Raw genomic sequence first — 17,810 nt, 5'->3', positions numbered from 1 at the left:
CTAGTACAGTAGGTTTAAGTTCTTAACATCCATGCTTGATTTCATCTGTAAATTACAACTACGTGTTTCTGTCAACTCCACGTATACATAACGCGTATTCATAGTCGGATTGCCTTATTCCACCCGTCACGAGGTACGATGTCGGTTTCGGAGACCAGTACAGCAGACTTGGGGGCAATCGCTGTCTATTTTTATATTATTGTCTGAGTGGAAGAGGATGACGGGAACTTATGGAACGAAGTGACTTGTAAGTCTTCGGTTCAGTTTCTCTCCCTGTGTTATGTTGGTTCTCTAACTTTGTTCTTGTTTAACTTGGAGCTAACCTGCGGCCAAGTTTTCCCGAACTCAGGACGGAAAGATATTGCTCCGCATCGGTTAACTTCTTCTGTTTCTTTTTCGTTCAGTGTTAGTCCAGTTCTATCGAAAATGGTGACCGATTCAGAAAAAACAGGCGACTTAACAATCTTTCTCGAACAAAGTATTCTCTCGATTAAAGTAGCGTGGATCTTTGTTCTTCCTTTCTTATTCTCGCAGCACGACGGGTGGCGTTCAGTAGCCTCACATCTTATGCGTGTAAACGCAAATTTGTCATCATCGTCATCTTTCGTATATTATGCATAGTTGCCTCTTATGTCTCCTTCGTCTGCTGTGTGACGAACTAACTGAGCTCGCTATTCAGTTTGAAATTTTTTATGGTAGCTTGAAAATTCCCTTTTATCCAAGATGCTGAATTCAATTTTGCCCTTATCCTTGAAAGTATTTTACTATCGACGTGAAGGCGACGTATTCTCGGGAAGGAAGTTTCAACGATGATCTTGGTGGAGTGATCTTCTTCTGTCAGCGGAAGTAAACCTATTATCATCGCGTTCACTCACGCTGTAGAAAGTAGTGCGTTTTGTGCTCTGCTGGGTGCTTACTTTTTATTTCATTGCTTTGTTTGTTTTTGTCACATACTGCGAGAGAAGATTGAAGACAATTTCCAGCTAGAGGTTTCCGATAATAGATTAAATGTCGGAACACGAAACATGATTTCGTTTTCACAATATCTCGACAACAAAATACCATTCTGCATAAATAAGAACATAAAGAGAGGAAGATTTTTCAATCAAAATTTTTTCAACAGTGAGAATGTCAGGAGTGCTGGGAGTACAAAATATAGATTTTTTGATGCTATTTTACAGTTAGACACTAACGAGGAGAACACGGCAAGTGCCATCCCGATTTCCCATAAACTTCGATCAGTGGAAGAGGGGTCAAAATAAGCGAACACGCATCTTGGCTTATTCGTAGGTACTCAACCGTTTGTGAAGAAACGACGATCAGTTTCTTAGAGGAATTTTCCCGGTACTGCATGTGCCTTTTACCGCGCTATGTATTGAGACGAGGTGGTGGTGGAATAATGATTAGAGCCGCAGGTTCTGAATATTGCGCCCCGTGTTCGAAACTCGGTTATTACTTTTATTTTGTTTTTATTTATATATCCATGTCCGTAGAAGATTACTACACTAATGTTTTCAAGTGTATATTGCTGTAACGCTGTCCTCGTTCGTCTACAAATTGTATGTCAGATGAATGAATTAGGAAAAAAAATGAGAAAATTATTTGAAATTGTTTTCGATGAAATTCCTGTAGTATATCTTGATTCATAATAAATTGCAAGCGCCAGTTTTCGAAAAAGTGATCGAAAATTATTGCCAACGCGCGAAATCTTCACCAGCGTTTCTTTATCGAGTGATAGTCATGCGAAGAAATGTCACGTGGTAAACCACTTTCGCTCAGTGCTCGTGGTATTCGGTATATTTGTGTTTCGAATGTTTCTAAAATCGATATCATCCAAGGGAAAGCAGCAAATCATCCTGAAGAATAAACATATGAACAAAATGTAAGATTTGACATGAGAATGAAATATCGCAATACTAGAATTTAATAATACTGTAACCCTTCAATATACCATACAGACAAATATATAAAATATGTGTGACACTTATTGTGAAATCCATTCGTAGTTTCTCCATAACTATAACACATTTGTATGCCCTAACTTTATCAGAAAAATTCATGTAGTAACCTTCTACAGTCATGGGTAGATAAATGAAAACAATAAAAATAAAGCGCGACCGCTACGGTCGCAGGTTCGAATCCTGCCTCGGGCATGGATGTGTGTGATGGCCTTAGGTTAGTTACGTTTAAGTAGTTCTAAGTTCTAGGGGACTGATGACCAAAGATGTTAAGTCCCATAGTGCTCAGAGCCAATAAAAATAAAAAAAATACAATAATCGTGTTTCGAACACGGGGTGGAAAATTAAAAAGCAACGGCGCTGACCACCGAGTAGTTTGACGATATCGCATCGTAAACGGCACATAAAGCACCTCGAAAACTTTGACCGTCGTTTTTTCGAGAATCGACTGATAAGCCGAGACACGTGTTCGGGTATTTTGACTCCTCTTCAACTGAGCGAAGTTATCGGAACACTTGCCGTGTTCTCCTCGTACGGATGAAGTAAAAAGGAGCCGTGTAGTCCTTTCAGAATTATTTTATCTGTAGATATTTTCTGGAGCAAATAAATGTTGAAGTTCTGAAGTGCTTGGAACACAGTTTGAATATTCGTTGAGCTCCATATGACCCAAGTGAAGAACTCTTCCTATGCAGTTTGCTTCTGTCACTCATTTCCGAGAAAGAACGCTCCTAGAAGAAAGAGCCTATGTATTGCATCCTTGAACACACACCTCGCGGAGAGACAGCTAGGGAGGGTCGAACTCACACGGAGGCTTACCAATAGTTGTTCTTCTCACGCGCCGTTCTTCAAAATAGGAACTGGAAAGGGAGAAAATGAGAGTGGTGCACAAATTACCTTCCGCCACGCAATGTATGGCGAACTACAAAAAATGAAATCTACTACTATTGCTAGTGCCTTAATGCTGACACCACATCTGATAAGACAATAAGTCGGACGCTCGCTCATGACTTCACTTTCACCTTTCGGTGCTATGCTAAAGCCGCCCTCTCGAGGGACGTGAAAACGCACGTGGACGAGGAGATGGTGACGTCACAGCGTAGGATTCCACGTTCCACTACGATGCGGAGAGTCAAATACAGAATACGGTATATCAGATTTTTACCTCGTGGAGAGAAACGTGGCCAATGAATTGCAACATCTTTTTACGTTACAAGCAGAAGATAGAAGCTGGCACACACTGATGTCGTTAAATAACGTATTTGGTGGGTTTTCTTTCACATAGGCCGGCCGTTGTGGCCGAAAGGTTCCAGGCGCTTCAGTCTGGAACCGCGCGACCGCTACGGTCGCAGGTTCGAATCCTGCCTCGGGCATGGATGTGTGTGATGTCGTTAGGTTAGTTAGGTTTAAGTAGTTCTAAGTTCTGGGGGAGTGATGACCTCAGATGTTAAGTCCCGTAGTGCTCAGAGCCATTTGAACCATTTGAACCATTCACATAGAGTACATGGTATGAATATAAGCTGTTTCAAACCATCAGCAAATTGAGAACCTCTCGAAAACGCGTCGTTTTAGCTACTATTTGTTATAATTAAATGTCAGGAAAATAAATGTCTGTACTTGCTGCAGTTGTTTTAATGTTGTAACTTGAGCGCTACGAAAAATATACCGTTTCATTGCTACGGTGCAAAGATGATCTACCGAAAACGTGTCTTTCTCGTAAAATTTGCGTATAAAATATGAAATAATCACATTTGTAGATACAGTCTTTTTATAGACTGTGTACGATACACGGGGGAACGACTGAAATGTCGAAGCTGTAGCGTAGTTGATCGTCGTGGGCTGTGAGCTGAGTAGTAAAAGCTCGCATTTTAGCGTCCGCCACCTTTCATAATTTTTTTTTCTTTTCTAACAGATTAACAGATTCTGGGTCTTTCTTTTTCATTTAATAGAAGTATTATCTCAAAAGTCGGTGTTATTTACTGTAAATAATGTATTTTCTGCAATTCTTATTGCAAAGGCTAACGACTGGGGTGTTTCCCCAGTGGCTGGAAATCTTACCGTGACTGCCACTTAATGTCAAAGTAAAAGCAAGTTACGCACTTGAAGTTTCTGCTGTTATGAAACTTCCTTTAAATACTTATAGACCTATCAGTGAGTTAATGGACTAGTTCACGTTTGGTTTCTTGCCGGTAAATATCTTTTTCAATGACGGTGAGAAGCTTCGAAAAAATTTCCTCTTCCATTCAAATGAAATTAGGAAAAGAATCTCGATCTTGAAGCCTATGTGATGAAGCACGTTATTTCAGAGAGTTAGTAGTAAATGCAACATCGAGAACATATGGATTATGCACGCGTCAACTGACATTAAACGCTATACCTTAACTGTGTTCTATTTAAAACCGAAGATGGGATAAAAACTCAATTGAGTTACCAAATAACTTCTACTAGTATGTATCTCAGATTGTTGTACAGCATTATATAGTGTTCCTCTACCAGAAATTCGCTGTTCAAGCCATCGATGAGTCAATAATCTTCTTCGCGGGTTTATTCACTCTTCTTTGACAATCGCAATCTTACGCGCATCCATTTTCGTAGGGATTGTGTGGTCTGCGAGCCAAATAAAGCCGACAACGGTGCTGGAGAGAGCGCAGATTACTTTAACCAGGTCGTCCCGTGTGCCGACGGTGCTCTGCCGCATGTCCTGTTCATGTCAACGTTAGCTGCCTCCTCCCATGTGAGGACGGCTTAAGCGAGTTATCTTGATGAACGTTCCGTTTCCTGCGATCACACTTGCATCTGACAGTGTTGTTCCGCTGACGTCCAGCACAGCAGCGAGAGGGGAGGGGGGGGGGGAGGCTGGAGAAGGGAGGGTAGTTTTTTTACGGCGCCATTGTCTCAGACAGGTCCTCCCCCCACCCCTCGTGGCGTTCACTTCACTTCTTTTGCTTTCCGCCGCCGCCGCCATCCTCTTGCTCTCGTGTGCCTGAGTCACTCATTAGCGGCAGAGCCTGTGCCCCCGCCTATCGCCGGCACTAACTAACCAGTCTCTGTCCTCACCACCCTCTGCCACGCTCCACTGTCTCCCGCTTCTTCCCCCCTCCCCCTCCCCATGCTCATCGTCAGTGCTTCTTCACTACACAGGCTGCACTAGGGTGATGCCTCGACTCGTAGAAGCGTCGATACCTGCCAGCACGAATCTGTGGCGGAGTGTATACACCGTTGTGAAAGAACTCGAATTCGTTCCATCATGCAGCCTGCAACTGTTAATTTTTAGCATATTTTCGTATTATTGTACAATTTCTGCCTGAGGTCGTTTTCAAGTGCCATTGATTACCTGTTGGTCATCAACAATCTCGCTGTCCGAACAGGCCTCGGAGGGCCCAACGGTTCATTAGATGCGAGTATGGATGAGCAATGTGGTCAGCACATCGCTCTCCCGCCAGCTGTCAGCTTTCGTGACTAGAGTCCCTGCTTCTCAATAAAGTAGCTCCTCAGTCGGTTTCACAAGGGCTGAGTGCACCCCACTTGCCAAAAGCGCTCGGCACCCTCGGACGTCACTCATCCATGTGCTAGCCAACCCAACAGCGCTTAACTTCGGTGATCTGACGGAAGCTGATGTTATTACTTCATCACCAATCTGCATTGTTAAATATTACAATACTGGTATTGTGTACGTTTTGTATATGAAATATGCCCTTAACCTAGTACTTACTAGTGTCATACATTATGTTATCAAAAGTATCCGGACACCTGGCTGAAAATGACTTACAAAGTTCGTGGCGCCCTCCATCGGTAATGCTGCAATTCAATATGGTGTTAGCTCACCCTTAGCCTTGATGACAGCTTCCTCTCTCGCAGGCATCAATAAGGTGCTGGAAGGCTTCTTGGGGAATGGCAGCCCATTTTTCACGGAGTGGTGCACTGAGGAGAGGTATCTATGTCGGTCGATGAGGCCTGGCACGAAGCCGGCACAAAACATCCCAAAGGTGTGTCAGGTCAGGACTCTGTGCAGGCCAGTCCATTACAGGGATGTCGTGTAACCACTCCGCCGCAGGTCGAGCATTATGAAAAGGTGCTCGATGGTGTTGACAGATGCAATCGACATCCCCGAACTGCTCTTCAACAGTGGGAAGCAAGAGGGTGCTTAAGACATCACTGAAGGGCTGTGCTGTGATAGTACCACGCAAAACAACGAAGGGTGCAAGCCTCCTCCATGAAAAACACGACCACACCGTAACACCACCGCCTCCGAATTTTACTGTTGGCACTACACACGCTGGCAGATGACGTTCACGGGGCATTTGCCATACCCACACCCTGCAATCGGATCACCACATTGTGTACCGTGATTCGTCATTCCACACAACGTTTTTCCACTGTTCAATCGTTCAATGTTTACACTCCTTACACTAAACGAGGCGTCGTTTGGCATTTACCGGCGTGATGTGTGGCTTATGAGCAGCCGCTCGACCATGAAATCCAAGTTTTCTCACCTCCCGCCTAACTGTCACAGTACTTGCAGTGGATCCTGACGCAGTTTGGAATTCCTGTGTGATGGTCTGGATAGATGTCTGCCTATTACACATTACGACCCTCTTCAACTGTCGGCGGTCTCTTACAGTCAACAGATGAGGTCGGCCTGTAAGCTTTTGTGCTGTACGTGCCCCTTCACGTTTCCACTTCACTATCACATCGGAAACAGTGGACCAAGGGATGTTTAGGAGTGTGGAAATGTCGCGTTCAGACGTATGACACAAGTGACACCAAATCGCCTGACCACGTTCGAAGTCCGTGAGTTCCGCGGAGCGCCCCATTCTGGTCTCTCACGGTGTCTAATGACTACTGAGGTCGCCGGTATGGAGTACCTGGCAGTAGATGGCAGCACAATGCACCTAATATGAGAAACGTATGTTTTTTGGGGTGTCTGGATACTTTTGATCAGATAGTGCACATAACGTTCGTCACTCCAAATTGAGTGCGCATTATTAGAGGAGCCTGGTACCAAAGGCAAATCCATTTTTTTTTTCGATTTTCTGATATCGACTAGTGTTTGCCGCTTTGAATCGGATAGTAGCCTCACTGTCAAAAACCGACAAAAATGCCTGAAAAAGCCGTTTAGAACAGTGGCTTTGCTTCAAAAACGGCCAAGTCCTAGCACGTGTTGTTTCACAAGTGTCCAACTCCAACACTAGGTATTCATAAGACCGGACGCCGTATAGGGCATCTATCTTGTTCTGTTTACCCGCGTGCTGTGTGGGTATTAGCACTGTTTATTAATGCGTTTTTGTTAACTTTCGAATTGGCTGTTTCCTGTGAAAATGGAAGTGATTATGTCAGAAATTCCTCGTAACGATCGACGCAAAAGTTCCATTCTTTCTATAGTGTATGTTTATTCTATACTAAGTACCAATAGTGTCATTCGTAAAACAAAAGTGCATGAGGCATGGACTGTTAACTATTTTTTTTAAACTTATAGCAATAACTAATCTAAGATTTTTACGCCTTAGCTATTGATTTTTGCCACGTTCTCGTTGATGAATGTCATTTACTTGACATAAAAGAGAGCAGACAAAAAATTTCACAGGCGCAGGTATTCTGCTAATGTGGCTTTCAGTTTTCCGTCTTTTCTGAAAAAAAAAAGAAATGTAGACTGGCCATCTTTGAATTTATGTTCCTTATTTTCTTAAACATAAAGTTTATTTACCATACTTTTGGTATCTTTACAGTATGTTGATAGCTTATTGAGAGACAAAATTCCCTATCTGCACATCATATCCGTCTCTTCCAACTGCCTCTCGCCACTGGGAAACTAAGGCCTGTATTCGCGCACGGTAGAAGTTAGTACCAGAACGTCTGAGCCACTGTCTAGCAGCCTTCAGACGGGAGTCCTCATCTTAAAACCTCGCCCCGCAAAGGGGCTACTTTAGTATACCGAAGACGTGGTAACGACACGCTGCCTGATCGTGAATCTATGATGGATGTTTCAGTGTTGTTCCCCAAGCTTTGTGATCTCGGAACCCACATGAAGCAAACCGTTTTCAGCTTCAGCTGTCTCAGTATTCTGTGCATACTGCCGTCTGGCTGACAGTTGGTTCACTGTTACGTGTTTGTCAGCCAAAACCAGATTATGAACACCTTGAACATGGCCAGTAGTCTGTTCAGTGCTCGATCTGCTCTGGCTCTTGAAGGAAGCAAGAGAGATTAGTGGCAATGTCATCATTAGAGACAGAGCAGAAGCTTGGATTAAGGAAGGTGGGGAAGGAAATAGATCGTACCTTTTCGAAGGAACCTACCCAACATTTGCCTTAAGCGATTTAGGCAAATCATAGAAAATCTAAACAGGAATTTGAACCGTCGTCCTCCCGAATGGGAGTCCAGTGTGCTAACAACTGTAACAACATAACCTGCTTGCCGAATGATTGATTGTACTGCGATCAACAGCGTCCTCCCCATACACCTTCTTTAATCTCTTGTGAATTTTTGTCACTGGTGTAATAACACGCTGCTTCAGACGAACATCAAGTGCCGCGACCATCTTGATGGAGAGTTATGGCAGAGCGACATGTTTTACTGCTATGTGTAACGTGACGTGCTATCATCGCAGTAGGACTACTTGTAAGTCATTTAAGAGGCCCTTTGGCAACTGTGGACAGGGCTTCAAAGAAAACCACACACCCTTGTCTTTCGTGGGGAATTGTGTTACACACTGAGCTACCCATGCACGGCACAAAACGCGCCATGACAGCTCCAGGACCGTTCCCCTTTTCAATCTCAGAACCTCTTGTACGTACCTTTCTTATTAGGATATTACGGAGATATTGCTTAGCCATTAGCTGTTTAGGGAGTTGTTCCCAGGTTGACCTTTCGCTCTGCAGCAGAGTACTGGATTTCTGTAAACTTACTGACAGATTAAAACTGTGTGTAGGCCGGGACTCGATCCCAGTACCTTGACATGCTGGCACGAATTCAGGCAATTCCTTCTTGATGCTTAAAAATGCCGTAGGTAATGTGCTGGAATTTAAAAACAAAAAAGGAAAAATAAAATGAAGAAGTTTTAAAATTTGTACATGGCTGGAGCAGCAACCGTAGAATAAAATCTTCTTGTAGAAATAGCAAACAGCCAATCAGTTGCAAATTGGAAGGTTTCTTAAAATCCCGTTACCATGGCTTTAACGTTTATACAAATGTCTTATTCAGAACGAAATGTAGACAACGAGACTACATGTTGAGGCAGAGGTACGTTAAAATATAGCCGAAAGGCGTCAGCCAAATATAAAATTATTATGGACGTGAAATTTTATATTTCACTGGCGCCTTTCGGCTATATTTTAACGTATCTCTCTCATAACATGTAATCCAGTTGTCTGTATTTCCTTCTGAAGAAGATATTTTTATAAACTTTGAAATCATCGTAAAGGGGTTTTAATAAACCTTACAATTTGCAACAGACTGGCTGTTTGCTATTTCTACAAGAAAATTGAAGAAGGTCCTGCCAGCCAATTCATTACGTTGTATCAGTGATCTCTATACTAATTGGGCGTGGAGTGATTAATGCATCACGCTATATTGTTATGGGCCGGCCGTTGTGGCCGAGCGGTTCTAGGCGCTTCAGTCTGGAACCGTGCGACCGCTACGGTCGCAAGTTTGAATCCTGCCTCGGGCGTGGATGTGTGTGATGTCCTTAGGTTAGTTAGGTTTAAGAAGTTCTAAGTTCTAGGGGACTGATGACCTCGGATGTTAAGTCCCATAGTGCTCAGAGCCATTTGAGCCATTTATACTGTTGTGGCAATCCGATGGAAGGGTTTGGTTTGACAGATGCCTGGAGAATGTTTCCTGTACTATGTGTGGAGCCAACCGAGTAGGTGGTGTTGTGGTATGGAAGTGTTTTTCGCGATTAGGGTGTGGTCCGCTAGTTGCACTTAAGAAAACACGAAACGCTACGACAACATTTTACAGCATAGTATACTGCATACGGTAGAGGGACAGTTCGGAGACGATATTAATTCACCCTGTCATGTAGCAGCGTCGGTGAGGCAATGGTTTGTGGATAATAACGTTCTTGGAATGGACTGGTATGCCCAGAGATCCGAGCTCAACCTAGTGGCACACGTTTGGGATGAGTCAGAAAGCCGATTTCGCTCCAAACCACCACAGCGTCAAACATCACTGCGTTCTCCGATTTTGGCTCTTGAGGAAGAACGAACTGTCATTCCTTCACAGACATTCAGATACCTCACTGAAAATGTCCCCAGCAGAGCTCTAGACCGATAAAGGCGAAACGTGGACGCGCCTCTGTATTGATGTCCACTACTGAGTTTCCAGATACTTTTAATTATATAATGCACTTGTAGATATATTATGTTTGTCACTGTTTCGAGTGATTTAACACTAGTAATGTAATCGAAAAGTAATGTTTCTTTCCACCTATTTGTGCTCAGAACCTTATATTTAATTACGTTTAGAATTAATTGCCAACTCATGAACCTAACGTCGATCCTCCTCTCGTCTTCCTGCATTCCGTTGCTCTCTTGCGGCACTGCAACCAAACTGTAAGCAGCCTCACGAAGTTTCCTACTTTTCCACCAGTTCCACCGTCTCTCCATGCAAAGAACAGGGAATTGCCGAGTGAAATACTGATTTTGGAAGCAATTCCCTAGGCTGCGTCTAAGCCGTTTCTCCGTGATTTCCAGTCTTCCGTGAGTTCTAGTCCAGAAAGATGTTCTGGAAAAGTATTAAGTGAGGAAGCAGATGAGACAGGCGGAACTGAAGCTCTGAAGGTGGGAAAAGGGGGGGGGGGATGAATCGTGAGTCGTGCCTGGGTAACTAAGTCGGTAACAAGGTTGTTTACTTGCAGCTTTGGCAAGTCATCTGTCACATCCGATCACTAAGTCACCGAAATTACCTAGCGTTCTATTTTATCATGCTCTATCCATTTCAACCTGTCTCTACATATACTCTGGACGATGTATGACGCAAGGTATTTATTTACTCAACAACAAGATCTCGTTCAACGGCGTGGTCATTAGGAGCGCGGCGCAATTTCGGCAGGAAACACGGACCTCGGAATTCGCCGGAAGCAATTTAACGGACCGAGAGATATCTAGATCAGAATGACCGAACGGTGATCTGAACCGGCGTCCTCCTAAGTGCGAATCATGTGTCTCACCACAACTCTAACAGGAGAATATGTCGGAAATATTCCGAATTCTCGACTTTCCACTCCAGTTTCTAGCGTCTACAGTTCCTCTCACCATCCCTAAATGACAATATGTTAACTCAAGCCGGCCGAAGTGGCCGAGCGGTTCTAGACGCTACAGTTCGGAACCGCGCGACCGCTACGGTCGCAGGTTCGAATCCTGACTCAGGAATGGATGTGTGTGATGTCCTTAGGTTAGTTAGGTTTAAGTAGTTCTAAGTTCTAGGGGACTGGTGACCTCAGAAGTTAAGTCCCATAGTGGTCAGAGCCATTTTTTTTGTAAACTCAAATAGTAATTGTGAACTACAACTGACAATCGATATATCGATAAATAAACCCAAACCGCAATACCAACATTAAAAACAAACACGATACTAGCTTATGCACTAACTGAATACTAAGAACTGGAGTACAGTAGCTAAAAGGGGATCCGATAACGTACGTAAGAAGAAGTAGGGATTACTATAGCGATCGATTGCAAGATTGATGGTGGAGATCTGAAGCATGCCACTTGTTTTAAATATGGAGGGTTGATACCAACAAGCGCCGGCCGAAGTGGCCGTGCGGTTAACGGCGCTGCAGTCTGGAACCGCAAGACCGCTACGGTCGCAGGTTCGAATCCTGCCTCGGGCATGGATGTTTGTGATGTCCTTAGGTTAGTTAGGTTTAACTAGTTCTAAGTTCTAGGGGACTGATGACCTCAGCAGTTGAGTCCCATAGTGCTCAGAGCCATTTGAACCATTTTTGATACCAACAAGCGATATGAAATGAGGCGAAATTATTAACTCGGTAGCAGGAACGGCGAAGGAAGGCTTAGATTTATTGGAAATGTCATAAGAAAGTGTACCACATCAGTAAAGGAAATCACATACATAACGCTACTGTGATAAAATCGAGGGTACAGCTCCACCATTTGGCGATCTTGTCAAGCAGACATGACAGCAGACACGCGACTAGTTCTGCGACACGCTCCTAGGACCGTAACAGGTCTGTAGAGCCCATCCCACGCGAAAGGACGACAGAGATGGTCAGGAATTTAAGTGGTAGAATGACGACGTTTTTCTGGCGAAACCCTATTAAGCAAATTTAGAGAACTGGTATTCCAGGAAGAGTGTACTGCAACTCAGCTGCCAGTATCCTAAATTCTGCGTAGGGGTAATAACGTATGAGAGTTTAGTGCGCCTACAGAGGCGCATAGTGAATGCACTATGCAGGTAAGGGACAGAATGGTTTTTAGACAATACTGATGCGAAGTATCCTTCGCCACGCACTGTATGTGCGGTCGCGTGTGTGAACTAAAAAGCAGAATGCAAACGCAACTGGTCACAACTTCTCGTCCCCGTTAAAACATAGCTCGTAGAAAGTCTAAATTGGTTTCTGCATAACCCATTACCGTGTAGTTATAAAAGAATAATGAGTACACTATGTACCCTGCCCCAAACACCGTCAGGTTGCGAACGAGGTATAATTATAGAGGTATAATTTCCATGAAAGAATGGAACATTTTGTTGCGCTTTCATGGTTGGTAAGCTCGAGTGTTTCAACGATCGTATAAACGATTTCAACAATGTACAGTAATTAGTTGGTTGTTGACAGCCGTCTGAATTGGACATTGTGTCAACTGCGACTGAAAATGGAGAAAAATGAGTTTTGTGCTGTTATTAAACATTTTCACTTGAAGTGTTTGACTGCCACACAAATCAAAACAGAACTGGATGAAGTTCTCGCGGACTCTGCACCCTCATTGAAGAGCATTTACTTCTGGATTAATGAATTTAAATGTGGTCACACAAGCACCCAAGACGAAGCGCTTTCCGGCTGTCCAACTGAGGTCACCACAAAGGAAAAATGACAAAATCCATGATATGGTAATGCAAGACCGCCGAACAAAAATTCATGAGATTGCTGAGACTGTAGGGATGAGCGAGTGCATAATATGTTTCACAGTGAATTGGATATAAAGAAGCTGTGTGCGATATGGATACCGGCCGGCCGGCGTGGCCGAGCGGTTCTAGGCGCTTCAGTCTGATCCGCGCGACCGCTACGGCCGCAGGTTCGAATCCTGCCTCGGACATGGATGTGTGTGATGTCCTTAGGTTGGTTAGGTTTAAGAAGTTCTAAATTCTAGGGGACTGATGACTTCAGATGTTAAGTCCCATACTGCTCAGAGCCATTTTTTTGTGGATACCGCGATTGCTCACAGTCGGCCGAAAGTGTATCCGGTACAGCACTTCAGCACAATGTCTGGCGATGTTTAATCACAATCCACAAGACTTTTTGTTCCAATTTGTGAGCTGGATTTATCATTACACATCAGAATCAGAAGGGCAGTCAACACAGTGGACAAAGGCTGGTGAAGGTGTACCGAAGAAGGCATAGACCATTTTGTCAGTTTGTAAGGTGATGGCCACTATTTTTTGAGATTCCCAAGGCATAAATCGCGTACATTACTTGGGAAAAGGCAGAACCGTAATCGGACCCTATTATGCTTCATTGCTGGATCGTTTGAAACCTGAGCTGAGTGAAAGAAACACCAAGGTTGGCACGCAAAGAAATGCCCTTTCACCAGGATAATGCACCATGCCACACATCAGCGACAATGACAAAAGTGCATCAAATGGGCTTCGAATTGGTTCCTCATTCATCCTATTCTCCAGACTTAGCCCCAAATTACTTCTTTTTGTTCCCTAACTTGGAATTTTGGCTTGCTGAGAAGAAATTTTCATCAAGGGAGGACCTGATAGTTGCAGTCAACGAGTATTTTGCAGATTTTGACAGACCACATTTCTTCAATGGAATGAAAAAACTGGAGGATCACTGGACCAACCGTGCATCCCTCAAAGGAGACTAGGTCAAGAAGTAAGGTGAATTGTTTACTAAACAACCATTTCCTTGCTTTTTTACCAGGCTTGTCAAACCACCTTTGTAAAGCCAGGTGATGAAAAGAGGTGCAGCAGTCCCAAAAACCACTGAGCTAGTTTCGGTGCCCAAAATCTATCTTCGTTTGGAATTACACACACCAACACACAAAGGCGCGCACACACACACACACACACACACACACACACACACACACAGTAATTTTTATTCTTCTGGAAGAGGAGCACCGTACGTGAAATGTGCATCGCTGAAAAACCAGTGAAAAAAATGACATTTTATTTTTGCTTAAGCATCGAGAATTAATTTCACTTACGTTTACTTCCGGATGTCCTTCTACGTGCTCCTGAAAACATGCTATAAAGTTTAACTTAAAGAAGGGTGCGTATCAGCGATTACAACTTTGAAGCTGACCAAGACTCGAACCTGGACGCTTGCCTTCGAGTACTTGTCAGGTACTCGGTTTTAATCAGCCAGAATGTTTCAAAACAGCGCACATTCCGCTGCATAGTAAAAGGTTCAGTCTAGTACAAATCGCAACTGATTACTGTTTGATAATCAGTTTCGGTAATACACCCATCCTCAGACCAATTTCATACCAACGGCGACATGGCACCTGTTACCAACCCAAAGATTGGTTTGAACACCACAGTGCTCTCCTAAGTATGGTTGTTCCTTCCTCCAGCCTTTGAGTTGATTTACGCAGCCAGTGCAACTCGACGTTTTTCACATTACGAAATAACTACCAAAGATATAAAGAGAGGTGTAGTTGACAGTACCGACTGTGGATAAAACTTAGTACATTGGCATCTGTAGTCTGGCAGTTACAAACTAATTTGACGCTGTGTTGTATTTGCTAGATGGATTTACTTCCTCGATGTTGCCGCCTCACCATTCAAATTGAAATGGCCTGCAGAAGGTTGTACAACAGAAAACCGTTAATGAGATACAGTAAACTGCGATTCTGATAGTCAACAGCTGCTGTTCCTTAGATGCTAGGTATAAAAAATTGCTAGATCGTCCTCGGTGGGACAATCTCATATTTTGTTACAGGTGTACGTTGGTGGTTAAAAGACGCCTGCTCTGTTTGTGGAGCGCGTTTTTCTTCCGTTCCCAGCTGCAGTGGACGCGTCTGCATATTGATGAAGCACTCGGCGATTGTCGAATCGTTTATCAGTGCACCAGAAATGAATAACTCAAGTTGAAAACTTGGATACCGTCTTACCAGATTTCCGAAAGGCGTTCCACACTGTATCACATCGCCAACTACCACATAAGATAGGATCGTGCCGAGATGCGTGAATGGCGATATGTGAATGGCTGAATTGTTTTTTCCACTAATAGGACCCAGTAAGTTGTACTGAACTACGAATGTTCAACAGGAACGAAAGTAATAGCGGGTGTGGCCCATGGAAAGCAGTAGGACATCTTTTGTTCTGAATGTACTGCACATCAGCGATTTATCAGAAGTGTCAGCAGCACCAACAATTTGTTCGCTGACGTTGCTGTTGCCGTAGGCATATCCAGAGGGGCATATCCAGAGGGGCTACAGTTCCCCCCAGAACCACACCTGTTCCTTCTTAATTTAAAGAGAGAGAGAGAGAGAGAGAGAGAGAGAGATACATTCTTTGTAACACAGCTTTCACACTTAACAATCTCTAAAATATTCTCGCTATATTGTAGTTGGTATTATAATAGATTACAGAAATACCTTCGTTTGCTGCGATGTGGTGCATCTGGAAAAGAAATCTCATACAAGACGCTAGTACGTCCAGTCTTAGAGCATTTCTCATGTATTTACAGTGCTTACCAAGTAGGCGTGCAAGCCAGTTGTCCTACGAAAGTCTACTTAAAAAGTATAAAGAACCAATAAGTGAAGAATATAGAGGTGTTATTGAGTCCCCTGAGTATCGCTCCCGTAGGAACCGTGACAAGGTTAAACTTATTACAAAGGCATTCCTGCTCTCCATTCGCGATTTTAACGGGAAGGATCCCTAACATGTGGTACCACGCTAAGTACCCTCGACCATGAACTTCTTAATGCTTTGCAGCATATGTATTCAGGGCGTGCTGGAGGAATCGTCAGTATTCAGGAACACGACATGAACGACCATTTCAAGAAAAAATGTCGAGTCAACATGGGCTCCAAAATGCATACCTTTAAGTACAACGAGCATTTATTCGTCTTAGAGACTGTGAAACAAATCTCTTCTATCGCCAAGTTCTTTGCCTTCCACACTTTGAGAGATTGTTCTATGGCCAAAAACAAGAAAAAATCGAGTAAACATGTGCTCTAAAACGCATACCTTAAGAGCTGTTGTGAGCACTTGTTCATCATCGCTACTGTGAAAAACATCTCTTCTAAAGAACAAGTGCTCATGGCTCTTATGTTAAGCATCTTAGAGTCCATGTTTACGAGGCTTTTCTGTTTCGAATGATCGTTCCTATCATACTGACCATTCTTCCCGCGACACTACGTGTAGATGTACAGCAGAAATCGAAAGAATTCGGATTTTGGTGCTAGGACCATAGCAGATCGGTGTGGCCCATAGGGAAGTGTAGGAGAGATGCTACAAGAACTTGGACGGGAATGTTTCAAAGAAATGCGACGGTGCTCTCGATAGATGCTACCCAGTTTATTCAGAAACCGGTATTCTATGAAGTCTGAGGCAGCTCTGATGCCTTGGTAATATATATGAAAGGTAATATGTAAGGTAAGAGAGTGATTACAGCGCATACAGAGACATAAAGCCATTTTCCCTCGCTCAGTATGCAAATGCAATGGGACTGAATTAGCTCTGATATTGGTACGATTTATCTTCGACCACGAAAAGTACAGTGGATCGCGCTGTACATGTAATGCGGGTAGCTGCACGGCGTGTGGCAGGAGCTGTAACGCGGGCTTACCTGAGTAAGGCGAGATGTGTAGGTAGCTATGAGCTGCTGTGTGTGTCGTGTGGCTCGACCGCTGCTGCTGCTGTCGTCTCGCCGCTTCGCTGCTCAGAGTCCGTCTCCAGTGGGCTAGGCGGGTGCAGCCGGCACAGTGGAGAGCGTCGTATTGATCGGCGCAGCCGCCAGACTGCGCACGAGGCGCCGCCCCAGCGCCCTACCTACTTGGGGGTGGTGTGGGGAGGGGTGGGGTGGGGGCCCGGCAGTGGCGGCCGCTGGACCGCAGCATCAGCTGTAGCTGCTGCCATCTGCCGCCGCCGGCGCCAACTCTTCCAGGTCACGTACACAAAGCCAGAGCGAGCAGCACACAATACAACACTGCGCAACACAACACTCCAGCGCCCGTGGCGGCGCCGGCAGCTGGAGCTGGAACACACGGGCGTGCCTGTCTGTGCATAGACTGGAAACGAGCGCCGAGTTACCCTCCAGCGGCACCATCATTATGCCGCCGCAATGATTTTATTGTTCTCTCTGCTGGCTGCTCTAGGTAATGAGTGAACACTTTCAACGGCCTCCGTCACTATGTTAGCCAAGTTTTTTTTTTTCCTTTCCTGATCGGCATTCTACAAGTTTCGAGGGCGCTTCCTCTCGCCAAGAATTTTTTACACGTGCTACAATGCATGCGAACAATTTTCCAAAAGTAATAGCTGAACAGCCCTACAGTTGGTTCACAGCAAAGAGTTGCAGTCTAAATCTCACAAAGGCTTGCATGTTACAATTCCATTCAAACAAAAATTACCGCCGGCCGGGGAGGCCGTGCGGTTCTAGGCGCTACAGTCTGGAACCGAGCGACCGCTACGGTCGCAGGTTCGAATCCTGCCTCGGGCATGAAT

At 44.3% G+C, this 17,810-nt stretch overlaps 1 protein-coding gene across 1 annotated transcript in view; it reads right to left on the bottom strand.

The window, feature by feature from the left end:
* LOC126480760 (uncharacterized) overlaps nt 1-17,108 on the bottom strand; it is a 169,137-nt gene extending 152,029 nt beyond the window's left edge. Inside the window, exon 1 of the mRNA XM_050104048.1 lies at nt 16,936-17,108. The gene's annotated coding sequence lies outside the window, so the exon portion shown is untranslated. The remainder of the gene's footprint in view (nt 1-16,935) is intronic.
* Nucleotides 17,109-17,810: the final 702 nt, after the last annotated feature.

Source organism: Schistocerca serialis, chromosome 5 (assembly GCF_023864345.2).
Source record: "Schistocerca serialis cubense isolate TAMUIC-IGC-003099 chromosome 5, iqSchSeri2.2, whole genome shotgun sequence".
In the NCBI taxonomy this organism is placed as follows: domain Eukaryota; kingdom Metazoa; phylum Arthropoda; class Insecta; order Orthoptera; family Acrididae; genus Schistocerca; species Schistocerca serialis.
This window is presented reverse-complemented; position numbering and strand designations above follow the sequence as displayed.